The sequence below is a fragment of the Lutra lutra genome, chromosome 5 (genome assembly GCF_902655055.1).
Source record: "Lutra lutra chromosome 5, mLutLut1.2, whole genome shotgun sequence".
Taxonomy (NCBI): domain Eukaryota; kingdom Metazoa; phylum Chordata; class Mammalia; order Carnivora; family Mustelidae; genus Lutra; species Lutra lutra.
This window is the reverse complement of record NC_062282.1, coordinates 35,948,536-35,975,282: the sequence shown is the minus strand read 5'-3', so window position 1 is coordinate 35,975,282 and position 26,747 is coordinate 35,948,536. Positions and strand designations below refer to the sequence as shown.

Sequence of the window (26,747 nt, the reverse complement as noted above, 5' to 3'; positions counted from 1 at the left end):
TTGAAAATAACCTACATAAAACATGTAATATACATAATATGTATAAAAATGGATATTGCCAATGGGCCACAGGTCCAATTTACCCTCATTTTACAAAGGAGAGAAATGAGTCTTCATAACATTAAACACAGACACTGAAGTGGTGAAACCAAGAGTAGAATCCTGAATTCCCCATTTTCAGGCTGTTCGGTTCTCTAAATCTCTGTCTCTCTACTCCATTGTTTTAGTTGCCACAGGAATGAGTCTAACACATCTCTCATTAATCAAAACTTAAAACTATTTTAGTACATTGTTTTCTCTTCATAATTAATCTGTGTTTTTCATGAACTATATCTTGTTAGGGAAATGTAATTAAGCCAAAATCTTCTCCCAACCCAGGATAGCTATCCACAAAGGTAGAAGAAAAAGAAAACGGAGATTTATTATTGAATAAACATTAAACTAGAAAGCAAATACATATCACAAGCATCTGCTCAGAGATTGCAATGCCAAAAAGAAATCTTATCCTCTTATATAACCAAGCAGATACAAGCCATGTAGGTGTTCTCTAGTTAACCAACAACTAGTCCTCAAGTAAGAGGACTTGGTATCATCATTTGTCACATATTCATCTTAAACTCATCTGGTAATTGGGGTGACCATCTGTGCTCACTCATTGGCTCTATCCAAAGGAAAAATAAAGTTGTCCTATATTTATAACAAGAGATAGTTTTGCTTCTCAAGAGTGAGGCTCCCACTGAAGTAAGGCTCCCACCCTTCCACAGATACTGGAAAATGATGGCATTTCAAGAATCTGGTTCCTGAGTCCTTGAGGAAGACATTCTTGGGTCAAAAACCTGGTAAGAGGCTTATTTAGTCTTAAAAAAATACATACTTTTCAGAAGCACTTACAAGTTATCTGAAGTAAGTGCTCTAAGAAAAGGGAAGAGTATCTATTTTCAACAGGGAAAATTAAATCTCTTATTTTTTAATTTGTATCTGCCTTTACCAACAGTAAAGAATTGTGTTGCAATTCCAGGTTGAGCTGAATTACTGTGATATTTGAGGTTATTTAGCCCTTTTAAAATATGTATTTTTACAGATAACTTACAGTTTTATGATTTTTTTTATTTTTGTAACTGGAAAAAAATTCTCTAAAAAATGGATATATATTTCTATTTCTGCATCAGAGCTAGAAAAACAAGTACTGAAGAATCTAATTTTTATGTAAATTAAATATGGGGCAGCCAATGTGCTTTTGAAATCATATTCCTATTTCCAAGAAGGAGATATTTTTCTTACAGTCTAAACACTCAGATTCATTTTACAAAGTATTATCAAATTGCTCTCAATCACCAGTTTTAGTTCTTATTTAATTTGTTTGTCTCCACAGCACACTTTAGCATTTTGCAATGGCTGTGTTTCTTTTAGATTTTTGCTTGATTGAGTGGTCTAGACTTACCTTATTTTTCTTCAATCTATTAGGTCAAATTCTCAATACTTTTTTTTTTAAATTTATTTGACAGAGAGAGATCACAAGCAGGCAGAGAGGCAGGCAGAGGGAGAGGAAGGGAAACAGGCTCCCTGCTGAGCAGAGAGCCCGATGCGGGGTTTGATCCCAGGACCCCGGGATCATGACCTGAGCCGAAGGCAGAGGCCTAAACCACTGAGCCACCCAGGTGCCCCCTCAATACTTCTTGTTAGTGTTCGTGTGTGTGTGTGTGTGTGTGTGTGTGTGTGTATTTAAGTTTGTTGATCTCTTTTCCATTTTAGGTTTGGTATCAGGATATGGTTTAGAAAATGTAATTTTCACTATTTTTTTTTTAATTTTTTTTTTTTTTTTTTTTTTATTTGACAGAGAGAGTGAGCAGAGGCAGATAGAGTGGCAGGCAGAGGCAGAGGGAGAGGGAGAAGCAGGCTCCCTGCTGAGCAAGGAGCCCGATGTGGGACTCGATCCCAGGAGGCTGGGATCACGACCTGAGCCGAAGGCAGCTGCTTAACCAGCTGAGCCACCCAGGCGTCCCTAATTTTCACTATTTTATCCATATCCTAACCTCTGTTATACGCTTTCTTAAAATAAATATTTTCTTAGTGTTTTTTGTTATACTGAGTGCCCAATGACTGCCAGTAATTCCTTCTGTCTCTGTACACTCCTGACACTTGTTTCATTAAGAGTGGGGGTTTAGGGGTGCCTGGGTGGCTCGGTCATTAAGTGTCTGCCTTCAGCTCAGGTCATGATGCCAGGGTCCTGGGATCAAATCCCGCATTGGGCTCCCTGCTCAACAGGAGGCCTGCTTCTCCTTCTCCCACTCCCCTGCTTGTGTTCCCTCTCTCAGCGTATCTTTTTCTGTCAAATAAATAAATACAATCTTTAAAAAAAAAAAAAAAGAGCGGGATTCTATTTTCTTCCTTTTGAATCTGGCCTGGTGTTGTAACGCTCTGACCAACAGAATACAGCAGAAGTGAATCTGGGCTAGTTCTCACCTTAGGTATCAAGAGAACTGTTAACATCTCCTTTCTACTCCCAGGGAAGCCAGCTGCTCTGTAGAGTTTGATAGCCTGGCTAAAGAGAGAAAACCTTGTGGATGAGAGATCATGTAGAAAGAGAGGTCACACAAGGAAACCAACACCCCATAGAACTGAACCTAGGAAATGCCATGAAAGAGAGAGGTCCAGTCACCTTATATAACACACACCCATTTGAGCTTCCCAAGATGAGGTTCTAGGTATGCAGTGAAGGCTACTTTTCAATCTCTGAACTCCAGTGGAGTTGCCATAGCGAATACAATGTGAAGCAGAGAAGCCATCCCCACTGACGCCTGCCTGAGTTCCTGGCCCACAGACTCACATTAACTGTTATTTATCTGAATAAGCTACTACCAGCAATTACATTTGTTGGTATTATAGAGAATTTCCCATTTATAAGATACCTATTTTATTTATTTGAGAGAAAGAATGTGTTTGTGCACGTGAACAGGAGTAGGAGCAGAAGGCGAAGGAGAGAGAGTCTTAAGCAGACTCCACGCTGATACGAAGCCCCATGTGGGGCTCAATCTCACGACCCTGAGATCATAACTGAGCTGAAACAAAGAGTCGGCCACTCAACTGACTGAGCCACCCAGGTACCCCCTGATTATAAGATACTTTAATAAATATTGTACATGTGTTATTTCACAATTCCTAACCAACCTGAAGAAAAGATACTATTATCTTAGTCATTATACAGCTAAGAAAAACAAGGTGAAATTATTTGCACAGACACATTAAGTCAGAGAACAGAGATTTAATCACAAGCACTATAACCCAAGCTGATGAGCTTAACTACTACATTCTTTCAAATAAAATTATTTAGTTTTATATTCGCCAAATACAGTATTCATCCAACAAATATTTTTGGACCAGTTTTGCACAAGGCACCAAATACCAGAGATAGGAAGCAAAAGAGAACAAATTTCTGCCTCATGGAATTTTTATTTTAGTGAAGACAAGCAGACAGTATGTACCTAGTATGTCAGGTAGGGTTAAGTGGTATGGAACTAGATAAAGCAAGATAATGAAGACAGGAATATGGAAGATAAAGGCGAAAATGCAATTTTAAATAGGAAGGTCAGGAAGGAGGACCTCTTTACTACAGTTATCTTTGAAAAGTAACAAAAAGAAATAGAGTTTTATAAATATCAGGGGGAATAATGTCCCAATGAAGGGAAGTGATAGGTATAGAGATGCTAAGATGGAGTCATACTTGGGAGAAAAGAGAGAAGTTCCAAGTGACTGGAACAGGGTAATGGGGACATTAGGAAATATGGTGTGCAGAATTCTAACATGGCCCAGAATTCCAGCCCCACAGGTGTCAAACATAGTATGGTCCTTTCCCCTTAGCATGGGCAGGACATGTGATTTGCTTCTAGCAAAAAAATATAGCAAAGGCAAAAATAGGCTACTTTCTTGACTTAGTTACATTATACGGCAAAGGCAATGGGATGTCTTTCCCATGAGTAGGTGGTATTATATGTGAATCCATCATAGCAGACCTGAGTGAGAGACCTCTTTCTCTGGCTTTGAATAAATAAGCTATCTGATTGTGAGAGGACCACATGAAGAGACACATGGACAGCCTCTGGGAGGTGAGAAGAGCTCCCAGCCAACAGCCAGTAAGAAGACAGAGGACTCAGTCCTAGAACCACAAGGAGGTGAATTTCACCACTAATGCAGGGGAACATGGAAACTGATTTTTTTTCCCCCAGAGAAGGCTCCAGAAGAGAATGTAGGCTGGCTGATACCCCAACTGCAGTTTCATAGGAGCCTGAACAAAGGACCCAGTTAAGCTGTGCTCAGACTTCTGACCCACAAAAATTGAGATATTACATGTAGTGTTTTCAGCTATTAAGTTTTTAGTCATTTGTTATGCAAAAATGGAAAACTAATACAGGAGAAAAGGAGATTCTAGTAAAGGATATGGTAGGTGGGAGCAGCAGCTGGCTCACTCTAGACTTGTAAGTCAGAGTAAGATCATTGTGATCAAATTGTTCTGTACCTTGACTGTGGATATCTTAGAAAAAGGTCTATGAGAATATGAATGGCAAGTGCCGGGTTATGATATTGTACTAGAATTACATGGTATGTGCCATTGGGGGAACTGTGTGATGTGTCTATGAAACTTCTCGTATTACTTCTCACATCTGCCTGTGAATCTACAGTTTTCTCAAAGTTTTCAAAATGATAAATGTTTTCAGTGCAAAAGGGGGAGAATAAATGAGAACTTGATGAAGAAGTTTGTCAGAAGGAATATTATCATATGTGCAATAAGAAACCAGAAAGGTGGGGCACCTGGGTGGCTCAGTGAGTTAAAGCCTCTGCCTTCGGCTCAGGTCATGGTCTCAAGGTCCTGGGATCGAGCCCCACATCGGGTTCTCTCTGCTCAGCAGGGAGCCTGCTTCCCCCTCTCTCTCTGCCTGCCTCTCTACTTGTGATCTCTCTCTGTCAAATAAATAAATAAAATCTTTAAGAAAAAAAAAAAAAGAAACCAGAAAGGTTTTTTTTTAGCAGTAGAATGACCTATTCTGATACTTGTTTGTTGAAAAATCTTAGGTTTAATCTCCTCTCCACTATTACTTTCTCCAGTAATAATCCTAAGGATTATTTTCCTTGACAAAAATCTAATAGCTACCTAACAATCAACAATTTTAACTTTTGGGGCCCCTGGGTGGCTCAGTGGGTTAAGCCTCTGCCTTTGGCTCAGGTCATGGTCTCAGGGTCCTGGGATCAAGCCCTGCATCGGGCTCTCTGCTCAGCAGGGAGCCTGCTTCCACCCTCTCTCTGCCTGCCTCTCTGCCTACTTATGATCTCTCTCTCTCTGTGTCAAATAAGTAAATAAAATCTTTTTTAAAAAAATTTTAACTTTTCCTAAATCATTCCCTATTTTCTTTACTCTCCCAACTGAAATATAAATTTCAAATTCCCATTTTTTTTTTAATCTCTGACACCATATTATCTTCCATTAATCTTTGGTGTTGGTGGAATCCCTTGGGAACCAAGTTAAGACTAGCTCTGACTCCTGGCATATCAAGAGAGGTAAGTTTGAGATTTTCAGAACATTGTTAAAAAGTCAAGCTGAACAAAGCTCATCTCCCATTTCTGTCCCATTTTTATTCTCATTGAATATCTCAGTAATAATCCTATAGCAGCTCATAAGAGAAGAATTTTGAAAAGGTAGAAAAATTCTTGGAAATACAACCTTTGCCTTTCATTTAAAGATGTGTGTCTGAAGGCCCCCTTCTATCTTTCCCTCTGACCTTGTTTGTGCCCTCTTAACAAACTCAGCTTGACATCTTTGATTTGGGCCCTTCCATTTCTAGCATTGGGAGATTGAAAATTACTTTTTTAATCTATGAGTTCTACATATGGACTAAAAAAAAAAGGTTTAGAGAAAATACTGGAAGCTAAAGGAATTTTATTTTAACATTAGGTAATGCCTCTATTTAATAGAGAAAGAGCAGAGTACAAACAAGCAATGGAGGACATATATCAACCAGAGCAGTTTTGACTTACACTCAAAATAGCCCTACTCATTTCCAATTGAAGCCAAACTCAACAGTCAATAGGAAATTTTGTAAACCTCAGCTCATTATGGATGTTGACCTTCCTGTACTATTCTTACCAATCCATACTACATTTCTATATTTAGAGTTATTTGTCTTCCTTTTGGTTATCTGTCTTTTTATCTTCTTCGTATGTATTTTTTACAATCTGAACACATAATAAAGTTCTCTGCGGAGTTATGACATTTTCTTCCATTATGAGCCTTTTCTTTCTCATTAAAATACTTTGACATCTGCATTGTCAGAGTTCTATTGTCAGCATTTTTTGCTATCTTTCTGAGCTTTCTTCTGAGATCTTCATGTCTGAAATTCTTGAAATCTTCATTTTGAAAGTCCAGAGTACCTGTCTAATGAGTAGCTCTCCCAGTGTATTCCAAATTCTAAAATGTCATGGTCAGTTTTTCCAAAATCACCTGCCACTTGGCACTTTATGAATTTGGTTCAAAATTAGGGCAAAAATATTAGCTTTTGTATTCACCTTCTTGACCCTCCAGGCCATGAAAATGTCATTAAGACCAGGCAAGAATTTGTCAACGTTTTGCTTAGGTGGAATAGACTTTCAGAAGATGAACAGATTGTGGAAGTTTCTGGGTCACTTCTATAGCTGCCATCACAACAGTTTTGTGATTGTGAACATCACCAGCTGGTTTCCTCTAACTGGACAGATAGCTGTAAGTTTTTGCCACGTCTGAATTATCTTCTGCATTCTTTCTCTTTATCTCAAATACACTGTCCAACCTCCATTCATATTAAGATTTATAGACTTCTCTGCACTGTGTACAAGTTCATAGTATAAAATGATGTGTACCGTCACTTCTGATTCCATAATTTGTAAGTTTGGGGCATTTAGTTAAATGCATATAACCTAGGATAGTACTTAGTACATGGCAGGTGCTCATTAAATATCTGTTAAAGGAATATCACGTTATGAGAATGAATGTTTACATCATTAGGAATTCTCTTACATCTCTCCTTTTGCAGTTTACCACTGTGTTTTATGTTATCAATCAGCACTGATGTGCTTCTGTAACTATTTCTGAAGACTGCATTAATGAAAGAGATGGAATGACTGACAATTGAAAGTCCTGGTAAAAGATGTTGCTATTCTCTAGGCTCAACCTCCCTATTTGCACAAAGCTTTTGAAGTAGTTAGAGCAGAAAGAGCACACATAATAGATGACACAGAGAAGCAGTAATAGCATATGGCAATGGCTTGAATAAAGGGTTATAAGAATGATGGTCCTTCACCTTTCTGTGTGTTTCACTATAAGGCAGATGGGATGATAGTCCTGCCAGATGTATAAGATTGATGAAGTGGACTGACATAGAATGAAAAGACTAGGAATTAATTTTTTTTTAACCATATTGCATTTCAGGTATCAAAAGAACACCTGACCAAAATATTAAAATCTGTAGATTATGAATGATATTAATGCCTCTGTTAAGTAAAGCATTCTCAAATGTTCCAACAATGGATAGTTTCTTTCATTTTAGAGAGAGAATTCAGACTCCATTTGGTGAATATATCACCATGAATGGCAATAACAAAGGGTATCTGTGGGTTAATAATGAAGAAATCTTCTGTAACAACTTTTAGCACTTCTAAAACATTTGAAAATCTTTAAGTTTCTTTTTAAGCTTTCATTTATTTATTGGAGAGAGGGCAAGCAAGAGAGCACATAAGTGGGAGGAAGGGCAGAAGGAGAGGGAGAAGCAGACTCCCTGTTCCATCCCAGGACCCCAAGATCATGGCCTGAGCTGAAGTCAGATGCTTAACCGACTGAGCCAGCGAGGCGCCCCAGACATTTGACAATTTTAGACTTTGGTTTTGCAGAAATGAAGGTAAATGATTCAAAGTGGCCCTCAAAATAATTTTTTCTGGCCTTGGTAATGAAACCTTTAGGTGATATTTTCCTTGCTACAGAAAATGAAATTGTACAAAGATCAAAGGAAGATGTGATTAAAACTTCCTGGGGCTAATTCCTATGTATTTAGACTAAGAAATCTGAAGATGCATCTGGACAAAAACTTACTTCTCTTAAAAAAAAAAAAAAATCACTCATCATAAGTACTTTGTCTGAAGTTAATTATGAGATCTAATAAAATCTGCCATGGTGTTTGCTCCTTTACTAACTACAATATCATTTGATAGCCTGATGAAAAATAAATGCCTGGGAAAAAATGACTTTTCTTGAGAATATGGTGTTTTCTTAAGAATGATCATATTGTCCTTTTAACCTTAACCACTACAGATTCCAGAGTTAAATGTATTACTCAAGTTGAGTAAATTTCCAGAATTCTATGGTCTATCTGCATTCCTGATTTTTCATTTTATTCTCTATTTTCACAGAAATTTGAATGCATTTATTCTTCATACATTTGATTTTTGTGGAACATTCTATGCTATTTCGAATTATTCTGAAACAAGATAGGGTATATTGAAAGAAAAAAAAGAGGGAAGAAAAAGTGAAAGTGATAAGCATGATACAAGCAAGCTGTGGATAATTTAAGACAATGGATCAAATAGGTGGCCTTAATGGCTATAAGAGAAAGTTCAATATTACTATCATTAAACTACTACAAAAAAGTTCAAATTTCCAACTGCTTCTATCACTTGGTTCAAGATTCCCAGGAACTAAAACTCCACATACAAAATGTAATAAAAAAAGAAACCACCAGCATACAAAGTATTTGCACTGGTAATGATACATTTTTACAAGTCGATCAGAAAAAAAAAAGTATGAATGCAATCATATAAAAATAATATTCTAGAACTAGTAACTACATTTTTAACATCAAGGAATAAAACACCTTGAAAGTCTTGCCAGGTTTCTTTGGAATTCTCTTTTGCAGTTTAGTAGTCACTGCATGGGAAGTTTAAAAATTCTACATTTTCAAGTAAGGAAATTTACTTTGGAAATTAACCCCAGGTTAAGTTTATTCCAAGTCAACTCCAAATTAAAGACAGGTCTGTGGAAAGAGAATAAATATAAATCCAAACAGGTCTCCTCAAATCAATCAATTACTGTACAGGTAGAAGAAAAGATGTGGCCTACACAACAATAGACATAAAGTGATTAATACAGAAATGTCCATGAAGAACTACTGCTAGAAAGATGTTTAATGGGGTTACCTGGGACATATAATGGTAATATGCTAGGCAGGAATGGTTTTCAACACAACATTTCCAGAAGAAAAAGACTCTTTTTCCCCAAGAGGTAAGTATAACTCTTCCTAGTAATTAGTACAACTTAGCAATAAAACAAAACTTCTGTCTTCTATATATATACTAGACCAGGTCTTATGTGGTATATACCATTGAGAGTATATCTGAAGTTCCTTTAGGAAAGCCATTTATTCACTGACTCATTATCCATCCGTCTGTCTAGCAGTAAGTGTATACCTAATACACAGCAGGCATTGTACTAGACTTTGAGGTTAGGGTAATGACCAGGACAGATAGAATATTTTGTAATTGTTTTCAGAATCCATTACATAGTCTACATAGTTAGCATACATAACTATGTGCAGTAAATGTATAAATTTATCACTTTTACACACTTTTTGATAAATACAGTATCATATTTAAGTTCAATCATTTAACAGATTTTTTCAACATCTTTGCAAAACCCATGTAAAAAATTGCCTCCAGCGTTACTGCGTATAGATACCTAAAATAAGTATATCTTATGTGACTGTTACAGTAAAGAATGGTAGGCAGAGTTGGAAAAATCAGTAAAAAAGTTTTCAGTACACAGTAACTTACATTATAACTAACCATTCTTGATCTTAACTTCATAAAACAGAAAATCAAACTAAGACCATCACCATTCTAATTTCACTATAATTTCACTATAATATTAACTATATTCGAATGCTTGCCCTCAGGCACATAAGGAAAAATACCAGCAGACTCTATTTATTGGACAAAATTAATTTTAAGCAAATGATGTATCACCATTAGTTTCATAATTAGTTCTAGTGATAGAGCTATCCAAATCCAAGTCATTGGTTACCTCCTCTCCAGCAGGTCATTTTCCTAAAAAAGCAGAGAACAAAGATGAGAAGAGGACCAACATTTATTCCCAATATCCTACCCAGGCACTTTGTTAGATGCTTCAAATGTATTATCTCAGTTTTATGGAATGTCCTTGTTGTGGCAGCAAGTATTATTATGGAGCAGAAAGAAGCATGATTAATCATTTCAAAGTGGAAAAAAAAAGATAATAAATGGCACAATTTAATATATAGACAGGAAGGAGCCTGACCCTTCACTTTTTAGCTTGACTTGCTATTTCTCTCTTCTTAAAAGAAACCTCCTTTATCCCATAGTAGAAGTCTACCTATTGCTACCAAACCATGCTAGCTCAGAGAAAACTACATCTCAAGAGATGGAAAAGCGTAGAAAATAACATAAAGCATGAAAAATAAAATATCAAAAATTCATAAAGAACTGTTTTAATAGATATTAACCTAGTATATGAGTTTGCTAGGACTGCCATAGCAAAGTACCACAGACTGGGTAGCTTAAATAGAAATCTATTTTCTTAGTTCCAGAGATTAGAAGTCCAAGATCAGCTATTGGCACAGTTGGTTTCTTCTGAGGTGTCTCTCCTTGAATTGTAGATGGCCATCTTCCCTCTGTATCTCCATATCATTTTCCCTCTGTATGTGTCTGTGTCCAGATTCCCTCTTTTAATAAGGACACTCAGTCATATTGGATTAGAGACAATCCTAAAGACCTCCCTTTACTTAATCACCACTTTGAAGAGCCTGTCTCCAAAAGCAGTCACATTCTAAAGTACTGGGGGTTAGGATTTCAACAGGTGACTTGGGTTGAGGGGAGGGACACAATTCAGCCCATAATACCCAGCAAAACACAATAAGCCTGAGAAATTTGAAGTAGGAATTACTACAATTTTAAGTTACCTCTAGCTTTCCAGCTAAAAAACAATGGGGCAAATATATTTAACCAACTTGTCAAAAGCCAATCTACCAAGGTTAATAAGATTTTGTTCTGTATGCTTAGGGGCAAGTCCTCTTGTCTGTAACAACATTAAACAACTCTTTGACAAAGTAGACCCACACTTTGATCAGCTATTGATAATAACACACACAAGGAGTTGGTTTCATTTTTGTTTTTGTTTTTATTTTTGCTTTGTTGGGTTTTGCTGGTTTTGCTTTTGCTTTCTTTTTTTCTTGTTTTCCAAAGTTATTGTTTGATAGAACCATTTCCTGCATCATATTAAAAAAGAGAAGAGCACGTCCTGGATGGCTCAGTCAGTTAAGCGTCTGGCTTCAGCTCAGGTAATGATCTCAGGGTCCTGGGATAGAGTCCCATGTCAAGATCCCAGCTCAACAGGGAGCCTGCTTCTTCCTTTGCCCCTCCCTGTGCTTGTGTTCTCTCTCTCACTCTCAAATAAATAAAATATTTTTAAAATTTAAAAAAAAATTGGGGCACCTAGGGGCTCAGTGGGTTAAGCCCCTGCCTTCAGCTCAGGTCATGATCCTAGGATCCTGGGATCAAACCCCGCATCGGGCTCTCTGCTCAGCAGGGAGCCTTTTCCCCCTCTTTCTCTGCCTATGTCTCTGCCTACTTGTGATCTCTCTCTGTCAAATAAATAAAATTTTTTAAAAAATTTAAAAAGAAGAAAGCCAATATACCTATTGACATATATTTATTTTCTTAATGACATCTAAAATTCACTTTTTTGTTTAAAGATTTTATTTATTTATTTGACAGACATAGATCACAAGTAGGCAGAGAGGCAGGCAGGGGTGGAGGGAAGCAGGCTCCCCACTGAACAGAGAGCCCAACATGGGGCTCCATCCCAGGACCCTGGGATCATGACCTGAGCCAAAGGTAGAGGCTTTATTTAAGGCCTGAGCCACCCAGGCACCCCTAAAATTCACTTTTTAAATGCCAAGGTAAGTCATTGTGCTCTCTTAGTAGATAATGAAACTCATCCTAATTGTATTGAAGGGAAAGGTGAAGAACAAAACACCCAAGGAAATATGCCACTGAGTAGTAAAGGATCCACTCATTTTACCTAGAAAAGAATCAATCCACCAAGAATGGTCTGTAGGAACAGAGCAATTAGTTCATTTTTTCTATAAGATAATTGACTGATTATTTTAAAAATGAGTTCCAAGATTGCAACTTTGAATGAGTCTTCCTGTAAACTTTGAAAGCATAAATTTACTCAAAATTATGCTAAATGATGATATTTCAAAGTACAATCATTTCTTCCCAAACCATATCATTGCTAAGTACAAAACCAAAGATTACATAAAACTTATAAGTTTCCAAGATATATCATTAAAGAAATTAGAAGCAATTATATCTATCATAAGTCAGACCATTAAAGTACGTAAATTTATTTTCAGATATCTTTTTAAATACATGAAAAAAATAAATAAAATTGAGCTTTGAAGAGCAAATGACCTTCATTGCTCATATTTTTGGAGCCAGTATGTAACAGTAAAATATTTTATTGCTTACTTTGGGAAGTATCCATAGTTATGCCTTCCAGAATTAAGTATTCTTACCACCACAATTTTGGCTCAGTTAATAACATACATTCAGAGATGCTTAAAAAGAGATGTTTCATGAAACTGGGATGAGTTACACATACTTCACTTAAAAGGCTTAAAATTAAACCTCTCTTGCCCAGAATTTCTTCCTTGGCTTTTTCCATTTCCAGTGGGATTCCATCATCCCTCAAGGGGATATTTTAGACCTTTTTTTTCTTTTCCAAATTGCTTCTTCCCCATAACATTTTAATACCACAGATGTATTACAGCTAATGGACTATATGGATATCTGTGTATCATACATAAAAAATAGTAAGATTTTTTTCACCTCTCAAGAACAAATGTTTACCCCTTTGGATGTGGTCTTTCACCCACTGGGAATGCATGCTGCAGAGTGACAGCACATTAGCTGGTGCAGAGTCTCATGAGAAATGTTTAATGTCAAACAGGTTTGGAAATAGTTTCTTAACATGGTGTCCACAGAAACCTCACAGAATTCTAGGTGGGCTCACCAAAATCATATAGAAAAATTTGGCTCCTCAGGAATTATTCTGAGAAGGTTTCACTATATTCTCAAATTGTTCCTGGAGAAAGAAACTAAGTTTCAGACCAATTGGCCAAGGGCCATTTGTATGCTGGAAATGTTTATTTTCTATAGGACTAAAGATGTTTTAAGTTTTTAATGAATTTAGGGGTGCCTGGGTGACTCAGTTGTTAAGTATCTGCCTTTGGCTCAAGTCCTGATCCTTGGGGGGGGTCCTGGGATTGAGCCCCACATTGGGCTCCCTGCTCACTGGAGAGTCTGCTTCTCCCTCTGCCACCACCCCTCTCCTGCTGGTACTCTTTCTCTCTCTCAAATAAATGAAACATTTTAAAAATAAACAAAAATAAAAAAGCAAAGCCATTAACTGAATTAATGCATTTGATATAATCGTTTCCATTTTCCTTTGTTAAAATACCCAAATTCAAGTTAAATCACCAAACTTCTACAAAACATTGACTTTGTGAAAATGGCTACATGTGTAAACAAAGTGGAACACTGTCCTGAGCTTTCTTAGAACAAGAGTTTTTGTTAGATGGTTTGCACTGGTAACCCAAGTTTTAGCCTCAAAGTTGCTGGTAGGATTACTAGAGACCCATATAGTCATTTGGTTCTGTGTGGGAAACACTGGATCCCGGATGCGAATTTACCAAGGCCGTTGAGGTCTGAGTGGAATAGCTAGCAAAAAAGTCTTACAATTCCAAAGTGCTTCAGGAATGTTTAAAATTTTAGGAATGGAGTAAATAAGACAACTTACATAAAGCTAAAGTTGAACAAAGACAGAGATTAACTCATATTAGTGTGTTTGCCGGCAAATTCTTTTAAGAAATCCTCCCAATTCCCAAGACCTTTGCCTGAGCTGAAAAGGCTTAACATAAGCTGGAAATACAAAGGCAGGAAATGCGCTTTAATACTGTTTCTCAATTCAAATTTCCATTAGTAGTCAAATAAATAAGCAAATGATCCTGCAACAATGAAAATGATCTACAACCACACACAATGACATGAGTGGACCTCACAAATAAAGTGGTCAACCAGTAAAAAGGCAAATACAGTTTTCATGCTTTATAATTCCATTTCCATAATTTCAAAAATAGGTACAACCAACCCCCAGTGAGAGAAGTGGGGATAATAGTTGCATTTTGTGTGGGGCTGGGTGGCAGGCAATGGCCAAAGGGGACATGAAAGGGGCTCCTAGGTTATTGGACATGGTCTCTTCATCTAGGCAGTTTGTACACTAGATGTGTGCCATGTGAAAACTCACTGAGTCTTCATTTATAACATATGCCCATTCCAAGTATATTCCATTTTAAAAAATTTACTTTAAAGGGGAGCCTGCGTGGCTCAGTGAGTTAAGCGGCTGCCTTGGGTTCAGGTCATGATCTCAGGGTCCTGGGATGGAGCCCCACATAGGACTTCCTGCTCATCCGGGAGTCTGCTTCTCCTTCTCCTCCCTGCTTGTGCTCGTTTTCACTATCTTTCTCTCTCAAATAAATAAAATCTTAAACAAAATTTTACTTAAAAAAAAAAGTATTTTTTTAGCTTGTTGAAGTTTCTAGATATAAGTACTATATAGTTAATTGGGTCTTTTCATGTTTTTATATCAATAAAATAATAATTTGTATATAACATTTATAAGAAGTATATGTTCTATGTAAAGGATACTGTAAAAGAAATACCAATAAAAACCACAATTATAAAAACAAAAATATCAAGTACACTGGATCCCCTTCTTTTACTTGAAAATTACTCCTCGCTTACTAAATTTAATCCAGATTTTTGCATTTCAAAAAGATTTAGCAACTTTTAGAATGGCACAACAAACCACACTAAAGGAGATAAGAACTCAGTCTGGACCAGGACCTAAGCAAGTGATTTCACACCTCTAAATTTTATTTAGTTTATTTGTCAAATGAGAATAGCAGTAATATTTACTTAATGTGATTGCCATGAATATCAGATCAGATAATATAATAAAGTAATTAAGCCAGTACCTGGCATGTTCTAGGAACCTCAGAAAGATGGCTATTCTGAGCAACCTTGCTAATAGATTTTAATCAGGTTATTTAAAAAGCTCATGATCTTCCTCAACTCTTCATAAAAAGTGTTGTATCTATCTCATTTTGTTCCCAGTGTATATCACATTTTAATTAGGTTTTCCCTTCAAATCATATTCAACACACTAAAAATGGACAGCTCCTGCTAATCCAGGAAACCCCAGGGAAATCTACCTCCTCTCTTTCTGGCATCTGCCTGGGTCATACATTAGTAATGTTACACCAGAGAAAACGACCAGTGCTCTTCCCAATCATCTAAGTAACTGGGCTTAACTTGGTGGTGTGTTTTTCCAGTAGGCATGATTACCCAGGTGATTAAATTATTACCTCGATCGTCCAGAGTCGCATTCCTTCCTTCCCCCTTGATGCCTTCATCCTGGCTCAGGAGTTGTTTCTATCTGGTTACATTGCTTTTTTTTACCACACTGGACACTGAGAGTTTCCACGTCAAGTGGAGTGAGCCAGTAAATGTTTAACAACTAGCTCTCCAGAGGAGAAGATACCCTGATTCATAACATTTGCTTATTTTTGCATGTAAATACTTCCACTATGGTCTGTTGAAGCTACCCATAAGAAATCACTGGACAGGGTTGGGAAGAGAGCCACCCAATCTGCTCTGGTATCAGCCAGCTCTAGTATACAACGATGTTAATTCAAATCTGAGCTCAGATTCACTCTGATCTGTCTTCCTTCCCCTCATCCCTTCCTGCCTTTCCCTTTGCTATTCTCTTACCCTCTCACTCTTTCTTGTCCTTCTCACTCAAGTAGTTGGATCTTCACCTCCTTTGGAAGTCACCTTGAACTTGCTCAAGCTATGGAAATGTGCTTTCTCATCACACTATATGGAGGCTGCGTCAGGCAAATTGTCTTCTCATGATAGATGGGTCAATTCAACAACTTGAGAAATTTTGGTATGGAACTAGCCCGCATTAGAGATAAATGAAATAAACAGAAGTGTATAACCTTTGGAAAAAAATGTTACATTCTGACAACATATGGTTGGCAAAACTGCCCTATACACTTTACACAGACACAAATGAAAGACTTTTGTTAGGAAAACTCTAGAGAACAAAGTATTTGTTTTGTTTTGCTTTGCTCTTTGCTTCTCTCTTTCTCTCCTAGAACAGCTCTTTGTCAGAAAAATCTCAAATATTTTCCTACTGTAAAAAACATTTATTCTCTTGTTTAATATTTGAAGAGTTATTTTTGAAGCGAAACAAATTCCCTTTGTGAATTATATATCAAAAAGTTAAAATCTAAATGAAATTTCTCTGCAGTACTAACCGAATGAAGGATTTCTTAACTACTATGGTAAAGGCAAATCTGTCTTTGCTTGTCTTCATTTTCTTAAATCTTCATAAGTATTTGCCCATAGTCCTTAGATCTGCTGCCAACATAACAGATTATTCAGGACACTTCTATTTTTAAAATTAGGTCCCACACCAGCCTACATTCACCAAAATTGGTCCTACCTACTTGCCATCATTCTCTGTGGAAGGAAAACAATAGCTTTTCTGAGCAGTGCTCCAAGCACACAAGTTTGCCTGTCAGTGTGGTACACATCACTATATAATTTTCATGTGGTTTTAAAACTTTTTAAAAATGTCCAGCTTAGCCACAAAATGAAGGAAAAGAATGCAGACTAGTCATTTTACATTTATTATCATTGCTAAGAAGGAAAAATGCTACTAAAATAAATAAATGTTAAGCTCCCAAGGGCAATGAATATATTCTAATCTTCTATCTAACTAGTTACTCCCAGGAGGGACCTCAACCAATGTATGAGGAAGTTGAGTGGAAATTGTAATATCTAAAATGTGTCTGACAATGTGGACTTTATATGTATTAAGTCATTTTCCACCAAAAGCAATTACCTAGGATCAAGATCGTTAGCTTTGCCTTTTTGCATATTAGCTTGTTAAGAGATTTCATCAGTGGATAGGGAAGACAGTAAAATTTTTTAACCTGGCATTCTCTAATTATGATGAACTAATGGGTATTAATTAAATAAAACCAGGATAGGGTAGAGCAAGAAAGATACCTCGGGTATAGAAAGTCAAAGAAGCATTCACTTTTAGGGCAGGGCCCTAGTCCTGGCTCCGTAATTAAGCCACATTCACAGAACTCAAATGCTATTAGCTGTCTCCTCCAACACCTGTCAATGGTGACTGTGGCCACATGTCAAATGTCCCTCAGTAACAGCTGTGACTCCCAGAAGATGCATTACAACTGGTCACGAATAAACTCACTGCTGCACGAACAGTCTCTCAAAATGTCACCATGCTTTGTTGCAATGTGGGGAAGAAGGGTTTGATGCATAGCGTTTCCAGCACTGCTACTTGTATTTCAAGTCTTACTGAAGTTTAATGAAACCTCTCTTACAGTCATCATTTACAGCTCCCTGATATCCTCTGGACTTGGACATGAATTCAGTGCAGCCAAGTGGGAGAGGAAACAAAATCAGGGACAGATCTTCTGCTCACTACAGTGCTCTAGCTCCTGATATTCCAGAAACGGATTCCATAGTCATCTCTACTCCACTTTATCATTCACAAGAAGGGCTCCCTCTCTCTTTTATCCGTCCACTAATCCATCCTTCCATTAACCTATTGGTTCAATAAATATCTAGGAAGAAAATTCTGGAATCCAGGAAAAATGCAGCGGGGTCTCAGTGTTAGACAAGGATTTACAGCCTTCTTGAGTTGCTATTAAGTCTAAACTTCCACAACCCGTCCCAGCAACCATCCAGACATGCCTGAATCTTTAAACTCAATTTGGGATCTCAATCTAGTTTTACAAAAGTTAAATAAAATGGCTATGTAATATATCATTTTTTTATTTCAAAAATTTCCATTCAGCTCAAAACTGGGGGATAGATTGAGGAAAAATTTTCCTATAAGTAAATATACTATATGGAAGAAAAATTTACTTAGCAAACACTGTATTTAGTTGATTAATTCTACTCTTTCTTTTTTAAGATTTTATTTATTTATTTGTCAGAGAGACAGAGTACAGGCAGGCAGAGTGGCAGGCAGAGGCAGAGGGAGAAGCAAGGAACCCGACCCGATGTGGGACACGATCCCAGGATGCTGGGATCATGACCTTAGCAGAAGGCAGCCACTTAACCAACTAAGCCACCCAGGTGTCCCAATTAATCCTTTTTTTTTTTTAAGATTTTATTTATTTACTTGACAGAGAGAGAGAGATCCCAAGTAGGCAGAGAGGCAGGCAGAGAGAGAGGGGGAAGCAGGCTCCCCGCTGAGCAGAGAGCCTCATGCGAGCCTCGATCCCAGGACCCTGAGATCATGACCTGAACCAAAGGCAGAGGCTCAACCCACTGAACCACCCAGGTGCCCCCATCCCGATTAATTCTATTCTTTTTTTTTTAAGATTTTATTTATTTATTAGACAGAGAGAGATCACAAGTAGGCAGAGAGGCAGGCAGAGAGAGAGGAGGAAGCAGGCTCCCTGCTGAGCAGAGAGCCCGACGCGGGACTCAATCCCAGGACCCTGAGACCATGACCTGAGCCGGAGGCAGCGGCTTAACCCACTGAGCCACTCAGGTGCCCCACCGATTAATTCTATTCTTGATAAAAAGATCATGCCATGGTTTCTTTTTCTTAGACGACATGTGAACAAACGCCTGGAGACAGACAAAAGGAAGCAACTAACCTCTAAGCAATGGAAAAGAAAAAGAATTTGTATTTGGGATATCCTGAGGAAAAGTAAAACAATTGGATTACACGGACTCCTAGAAACAGACAAAAACATCAAATTCAACTTACTAAAATTTAAGCAGGAAGTGAAATGACTACTGTTTGTTCTTGGGTGTACCGTCCGTATACTTATTAAATATTATTATACTTGAAATGAAATATAGTTTCACAAGACTTAATTTTCACTCCTCTTCACATGGTCCTAAATACCATCTACCTGGTGTGTCACTTGCAAGGATATTGGGAAACTCAAAAGAAAAAAAAAAAAAAAATTAACCTCCCCAAACTAGCCACTTCTCTAACTACATGCAGAGTTTTTCTTCTTTATTGTATGGTAAAGTTTATAGGATCTAAAATCTCAATCTCATCCTGACCTGAGCCAAAATCAAGAGTCCGAGGCTTAACCAACTGAGCCACCCAGGAGTCCTCCTGAAACTTACTTCATTAATACTTCTTCACCACTACCTCAATGTTTTTTCAAAGCCTCCACTTATTAGCTGTAAACTTATTATTCCTCACTGCTAAACCTCTCAAGTTGGGATGATTAAATAAGAAAAAAGATCAAATGAGAGGTTTCGTTTCAGCTGCTATGAATAGAAAGCCCCCAAAGAACAGTTGTTTAAATAAGGTAGCGTATGCCTTTCTCATGTAATGGAATTCTGTCGGAGGCTGCTTGGGACAGGAATGGTGGCTCCATAATTATCAGTCTCCTTTTAGCTTCTTCAGTGCCAAGGTCATCTCAAGCTCAAAGATAAGTGCTCCGATGCCAACTGGCAGCAGGAAAGAGGAAGGGGATAGAACACCCAGACACCAGCTTTCCCTGCAGCTTATCTGAAGGAACGTAATCACCTAGACACACGAAACTGCCAGCCGCAATTTTTGGTCTCAAGTTCCACCGGCATGAATCAGAAACCAATCCAATATGCCTCATTACATTTGAGGAAGAGGGCCTGTTATCCCCTCCCTTCCCTTGGATGGAAGACGGGACTGCAACACAGAATGTTCCATACTAGTTCTCACCAAATCCTGCTGCATCTCCAGCGAACTTACCATTTTAGATCCTGTGTATGACTCATTCGGCAGTTTCACAGACACGTTCTTTGAAATTTTGGTTTATAATCTGACTCACAGCGCATTGTAACTTGGAGTTCAGACAAAGCTTCCAACGTAATATCCTGTGACACTAGTAGAAAAGGAAAACCTGATATTTTGTAGCCAGCCATCTTAATACATTTTCTTTTTAGTTCGAATACATTTTTAGTTCGGTTTCTTGGTTTTCTTCGGTATTCAATTATATCATCTGCAAAACTTCTTTATTGCATTTATTCCACATTGTGCCTTGCTCCATTACCATATTGAATTATCACAGTGCCCATTACAATACTTGCCTTCTTCTTAATTTTAATGGGACTGTCTTTAACATTTCACTATACATATTTACCTTTGGTTTCTGATATGTACTCTTAAGGGTCTTTAAGACTTGTACAGACACTAATCACGCTTTATCTCCTTTTATTTCCATGAAATAAATTAAGTTTTCTAATGTTGATCTTTATAAAACTGGAATGTGGAAACTTCCCTTAATAATAGTCTACAACCAGAGTGCCTCTGTGGCTCAGTGGGTTAAAGCCTCTGCCTTCAGCTCAGGTCATGATCTCAGGATCCTGAGATCTAGCCCCACATGGGGTTCTCTGCTCAGTGGGGAGCCTGCTTCCTCCTCTCTCTCTGTGCCTGCCTCTCTGCTTACTTGTGATCTCTGTCAAATAAATAAATAAAATCTTTAAAAGAAAATTTAAAAAAAAAATCTTTAAAAAAAAATAATAGTCTACAACCACTTGCCTCCTTGCTCAAAAGTATTACACTAATCATCCCTCTTCCAACATATCTCATTTGCTCCTTACAAAGATCTCTGAAATTCTATTTTCAAATTCCTTTCTTAGTCCTCTTTCTCTTTTAGCCTATAGGTATTTGGTTTGTTGCTTTGGTTTGGTTTTTAGGGCTTTGTCTTTTTTGTTTGTTTGTTTTTTGGGTTTTCTTGCTTGTTTGGGTTTTTGTTGTTCTTGTTTAATTATGTGTCTGTGTCACTGGGTAGATTGAGTTCTTTGAAATAAAAAACTGCTACATTTTTGGCTATCTTCAGAAATTATCAGGTGGCTCATAGCACCTCAGACGGTGGACAGCGCAGCAGGGGCCAGGCTCCCCAGCTCTGCGAAAGCTCTGGGTGCTCTGGGCCCCGCCACCGCCATGCACTAGAGGAAGGTCGGCTCTGTTAAGAGGGCGGCAAAGGGGCCCAAGAGGAGATCTGCGAGGCTGTCAGCCAAACCTGCTCCTGCAAAAGTGGAAAGGAAGGGGGGCCTGGGTGGCTCAGTGGGTTAGGCGACTGCCTTCAGCTCAGGTCATGATCCTGGAGTCCAGGGATCAAATCCTGCATTGGGCTCCCTGCTTGGCGGGGAGTCTGCTTCTCCCTCTGACCTCTTCCCTCTCATGTTATCTTTGTCTCTCATTCTCTCTCAAATAAATAAATAAAATCTTGAAAAAAAAAAAAAAGAAAAAGTGGAAAGGAAGGCAGAAAGGGGACAGGACAGGATAAGTCTTCAGACACAGAAGCGCAAACGAAGGGGAAGAGGGGAGCAAGGGCAAAGCAGGCTCAAGTGACTACAAGTGACTAACAAAGACCCGAAGGCAGACTTCCCAGCAGAAAACAGAGAAACTGAAAATGAGGCGAGTCCAGCTTCTGATAAAGCAGGAGAGAAAGAGGCCAAGTCTGATTAAAATCATTACCGTGTCTTAGCAGTTGCTCCTGTCTCCCTTCTTGTACTGTCCTGAGGAATACTTTTATCCACTGCTGTGTAAATGTAAGTTCTTTAGTAACTCTAAAAACGTTTTTAAGAAGGAGGGAATCCCACCTCAACCCAATTTTTAAGTGTAAATGCTTTTTGTTTTTAAGAGGCAAAATCCTGTGCTGGTGGTATATTTTCTGATACGATCAGAAAGGAGTGGGATGTTGAGTGTGGGAGGCTTTCATTTCTTAGGGTGTCAGCTTAACCTTCCATAGATGGGATAGTTTTTCTATTCTATAATATGAAGCATACCACACTAAATGGCAATTTGGAGTCAATCATGCATAATTGAACATTTTCAATTACTTCTATTGCCGTGTTGTTTTTGGTAGAATTGTTTCCTAAAGAAACCCAATCCTTGATCTTGGCTCTGCCCATCAGAATTTTGTGTACTCTGTCACATCTTCGTTGTGGTAGTCCAGTTTTCTAGAAATTCTGTTAATGTGCTGTGTAAGATTGAAAATTTGAGTATGTAGTGTATATGATATTAAACTGTGAATTAATGGGGCATAACAATGTAACAGTGTATCAACATTTGGAGACATTGGTACTTGATATACTGTTAAGGAAAATTTGCCTCCAGATTTTAAGCTGGGAGGTCACTGGAATAACTTTTAGAAAATAATCACAACTACATGATTTTTCCTTTTTTAGATTTTTCTGTACATATGTTAAGAATTGGGTATAAATTGAGATGTCTGTACTGATCTTCAGAATAACCAATAAAAATTCAACTATGAAAGAAAAGAAAGAAATTATCATAATGCCCGGCATGTAATCAATGTTCAATAAATACCAAAATGACTTATAGAACACTGCCTTCTGAACTTGATGATGTTAAATAAACAAATAAACACTGTTTCTCGACCTTTTGGCTAAGATCAAGTGTAGTAAACAAATAAACGAAAAAACACAGGCCAGTATCCGGGATGAACGTAAATGCAAAAATCCCAACAAAATACTAGCAAACTCAATTCAACTACCCATTAAAAGGATCATCTACAATGATCAAGTGGGGCTTATCCATGAAATGGAAGGGTGACTCAACATTTATAAGTCAATAAATATAATATACCACATTAACAGAATAAAGGGTAAAAGTCATGATCATCTCAGTAGATCGGAAAAAGAGTTTTACAAAATTCAATATCCTTTCATAATAAAGGCTCTCTTCAAGTATAGAAGGAATGTAACTCAACCAAGTCCATATATGACAAGCCCACAGTTAATATTATACTCAGTTGTAAAAAGTTGAAGGCATTTCCTTTAAGATAAGGAACAAGACAAGGATACACACTTTTACCACTTCCATCAACATAATACTGGAAGTCCTAACCAGAGTAATTAGGCAAAAAAATAAATAAATAAATAAAAGTTATCCACACTGGGAAGGAAGAAGTAGAACTAATTCTATTTCCTTTTTTTTTTTTTTAAAGATTTTACTTATTTATTTGACAGAGATCACAAGGAGGCAGAGAGGCAGGTAGAGAGAGAGAGAGAGGGGAAAGCAAACTCCCTGCCGAGAGGAGAGCCCGATGCGGGGCTCAATCCCAGGACCCCTAGATCATGATCTGAGCCAAAGGCAGAGACAACCAACTGAGCCACCCAGGTGCCCCAGAACTAATTCTATTTCTTTTTTTTTTTTAAGATTTTATTCATTTATTTGACAGACAGAGATCACAGTAAGCGGAGAGGCAGGCAGAGAGAGAGAGAACAGGAAGCAGGCTCCCCGCTGAGCAGAGAGCCCGATGCGGGGCTCGATCCCAGGACCCTGGGATCATGACCTGAGCCGAAGGCAGAGGCTTTAACCCACTGAGCCACCCAGGTGCCCCCTAATTCTATTTCTGATAAAACTATTCTTTGTCTCTTTGGTTAGTGTTTATATAGAATAATTTTTGTCATTTCTTGGTTTCCAACCTTTCTTTTATAAGGTATTATTGTTTGCCAATAATACATAGCTATTTATTTTTAAATCAAATGTGATAGTCTTAGTCTTCTAATACAATAATTAATTTATTACATTTCTTCTAATTACTAATATATTTATATTTGTTACATTTTAAACTAAGGTTTTTAGTTTACTTCTTGTATCTTGTGTGTTGCATTTTGTTTTCTTTTCTTTTCTTTCCTGCCTTCTGTTGACTTGGTAGAAATTTTTTCCTGGTTAGAAATTAAACATTCTAGGGGCACCTGGGTGGCTTGGGTGGCTAAGCATCTGCCTTTCATTCAGGTCATGATTCTAGGGTCCTGGAATCAAGGCCCACATCGAGCTCCCTGCTCTCTCTCTGCCTGTTCAGGAGCCTACTTCTCACTCTGCCTCTGCCTCTCTCTCAATGTTTCTCATAAATAAATTTTTAAAAATCTTAAAAAAAAAAGAAATTAAATATTCTATTTCTATTACTCCGATGGTTTTGTTTCCTTTGAAACTTCAACATACACACTTAATTTTATTTCTTCCTACTAAAGTCTAAAGTTAATCAATAATTACTATCATTTTTCAAAAGATTCAAAGTTATGTAACAAATTATATTTTCTTCAGGTACTTGACCCTGTTCTTCAAATAGTTATTAGTAGTGATGGTCACAATTTTAGTATTTTTAAGTTTTTTAGGTCAGTTACTTTGTTCCCCTATTTTTTCCCCTCACTTTCCAAACAGTTTTTAAGGATTTTATTTATTTATTTGAGAGAGAGAGAGAAGGAGCAGGGGGAGGGGCAGAGGGAAAGGGAGAAACAGACTCCCTGCCTAGATATTCATAAACACAAAAGCACAAATAAAATGTTGTCTGTAGGTCCTCACTGAAAGTCTTGCTGAAGGATATACTTTAGCAAGAAGAAAATTGAATTATTAAAACTTTGGAGGGATGCCTGCTACATGACTCCTAATCTGAGGGTAAAGGTAGAACATGTGACCTAGGAACCATTTTTCTCTAGTACAACATAAAGAAAATGAAGTTTTATATCCTGAGCTTAAAGGAAAAATTAAGCTAACCAAGTTAGTACAAAATTCTATGAGGGCAATGTCCACTGATAATTAAAACTTTACAGTGAGTACAGTTCTTTTGTAATTTCTCTTTATCCAATGTCTGATGTGCGGGGCTCTCCTACGATACCAAATTGATGTTTACTCTATAGAAGTCCTCTTTTTGCTATTGTCGTCATTTATGATAGACCAAGATCAGATAGATTGTTTCATTAAGCAAACCATGAGGATGAGTTAATTATCCAGTTGAACCTTTACTGGCATTTTGAATTAATGAATACGTTCATTTGTTTAGTTCCGTTTATAAAAAGAATTTATTACAATCACATCTGATCAACTTTGAAGTTTAAGAAACAGTTCTAAACATTTTTATTCAAATAATTGCTCAGCACCTTGAGTACATCTGTCAATTACTTGTTAATTGACTGAACTAGGACTACATAACTATGCATCTGTCACAAACACTCCTTCCAAATACCAGTTGACCCCTCAGTGTTAAATGCAAATTGACCTATTCATTCAACCAGCAATTTTTATGTGTTTGATTCAATTATGCCACTTTGCCACTTTTATGCTCACCACACATCTGGATTTATTTTTGCCATGGCAGTAATTGTGTCAATAAGCATCAAAATGTGTATTATTCAACTACTAGAGTCCTCTTCAATTTAAACCTAGCTTTAAAATAGATTCATTTGACCCTTAGATTCTAGCTCTAGTATTTCATTTAGTAGTCCATGTAATTATTTATAACTTTTAAAACCAGATTGATAGAAATATTTTTTAAATAATACTAATACCTGGCCCTAACATTGTTGAAAACCTATTAGGAGTAAAATTAAAATATGAGAAATCTTCAATGTCATTTTGATAAAATCTCTGAAAACAAAACATCTTAGGATTCATTTAAAGGATGAAATAAATAGACATTCAAAGCTTCATATGTGGAGATGTTTCTTTCTTGGTCTAACTCACGGGATTCTTTACAAATTATTCTCATTAAAGCTAATGATAATCTTGATTGTAACTTCCCTAGGATCTCAGTGGGAAATCAGAGGCTGGCATTTCTAAAGTTATCTAAAGATAAAGATAACATCCCAATTATTCTATAGCATGATTATCCACTACCTACAGGCCATAGTTTACTTGAATGGTTGTAATGCTCTTGTGTGTATAACACAGAAGTAAATCATCATTCACAACTGGCATTGCAAATGTTGTACCAAAAGTTTGGCAACTTGTTAGAGTGGATACTGTGTTGTGCTGCTCTGAAATCCTCCTCAGGACGGAAATGCTCACTTCTTCCGTTGCTGGGAATGTTGGTCTACAGCTCTCTGATTCTCTCTCTCTCCAGGAATTAGCCTCAGCCAAGGTCAGCCCTACCCCAAGGGTGGCCTGCATTCAATGACTGGTAGATACAGGAGATAAAATCCTGACTTCTTGCCTCCAAACATAAAAATTCTGAAGGGCCATCCCAGATGGAAGGTTTCCTATAGGGTTGTCTGAGACCACAGTTGCAACTGCTTCATGGCTCACCTTCTTGGTCTGCTCAATGGCTGCAATCATGTTTCCTAGCTGTTCGCAAGAGCAATCCCCAATGAACCTCATGCATGTCAGTCTCAGACTCTCAGAGTCTGTTCCTTGGAGAACCTGTCCTACAGCACTTTGTTTCCTTGATGTATGTGATGTTTCAGTGAAAGCAATGAAACATCTCGTGTTCTAGATAAAAAAAAAAAAAAAAAAAAAAAACCACCAACCTTCACAGTCAATAGAAGACGCTAGAAGCTAGAAAGAAAGAACTGAAAGACCTGGGTAAGCTGGGGACATTGTGAAACACACTTTGAGTTATCAGCTGGAATTCATTTTAGAACCATTCACGAAACTGGTTTTCTCAAAACAGCAGGAGGAATTTCTACTAAAGAAATGTAGCAACACACCAGGTGAACTGGAAATGAAGATGGTGCGTTTTGTAATAGCATTTAATTAGTTATAGTGTTTGCAT

At 37.5% G+C, this 26,747-nt stretch overlaps 1 pseudogene; it reads left to right on the top strand.

The window, feature by feature from the left end:
* The first annotated feature begins 21,169 nt into the window (after positions 1-21,169).
* LOC125099646 (non-histone chromosomal protein HMG-14-like) lies at positions 21,170-21,697 on the top strand (annotated as a pseudogene).
* Positions 21,698-26,747: the final 5,050 nt, after the last annotated feature.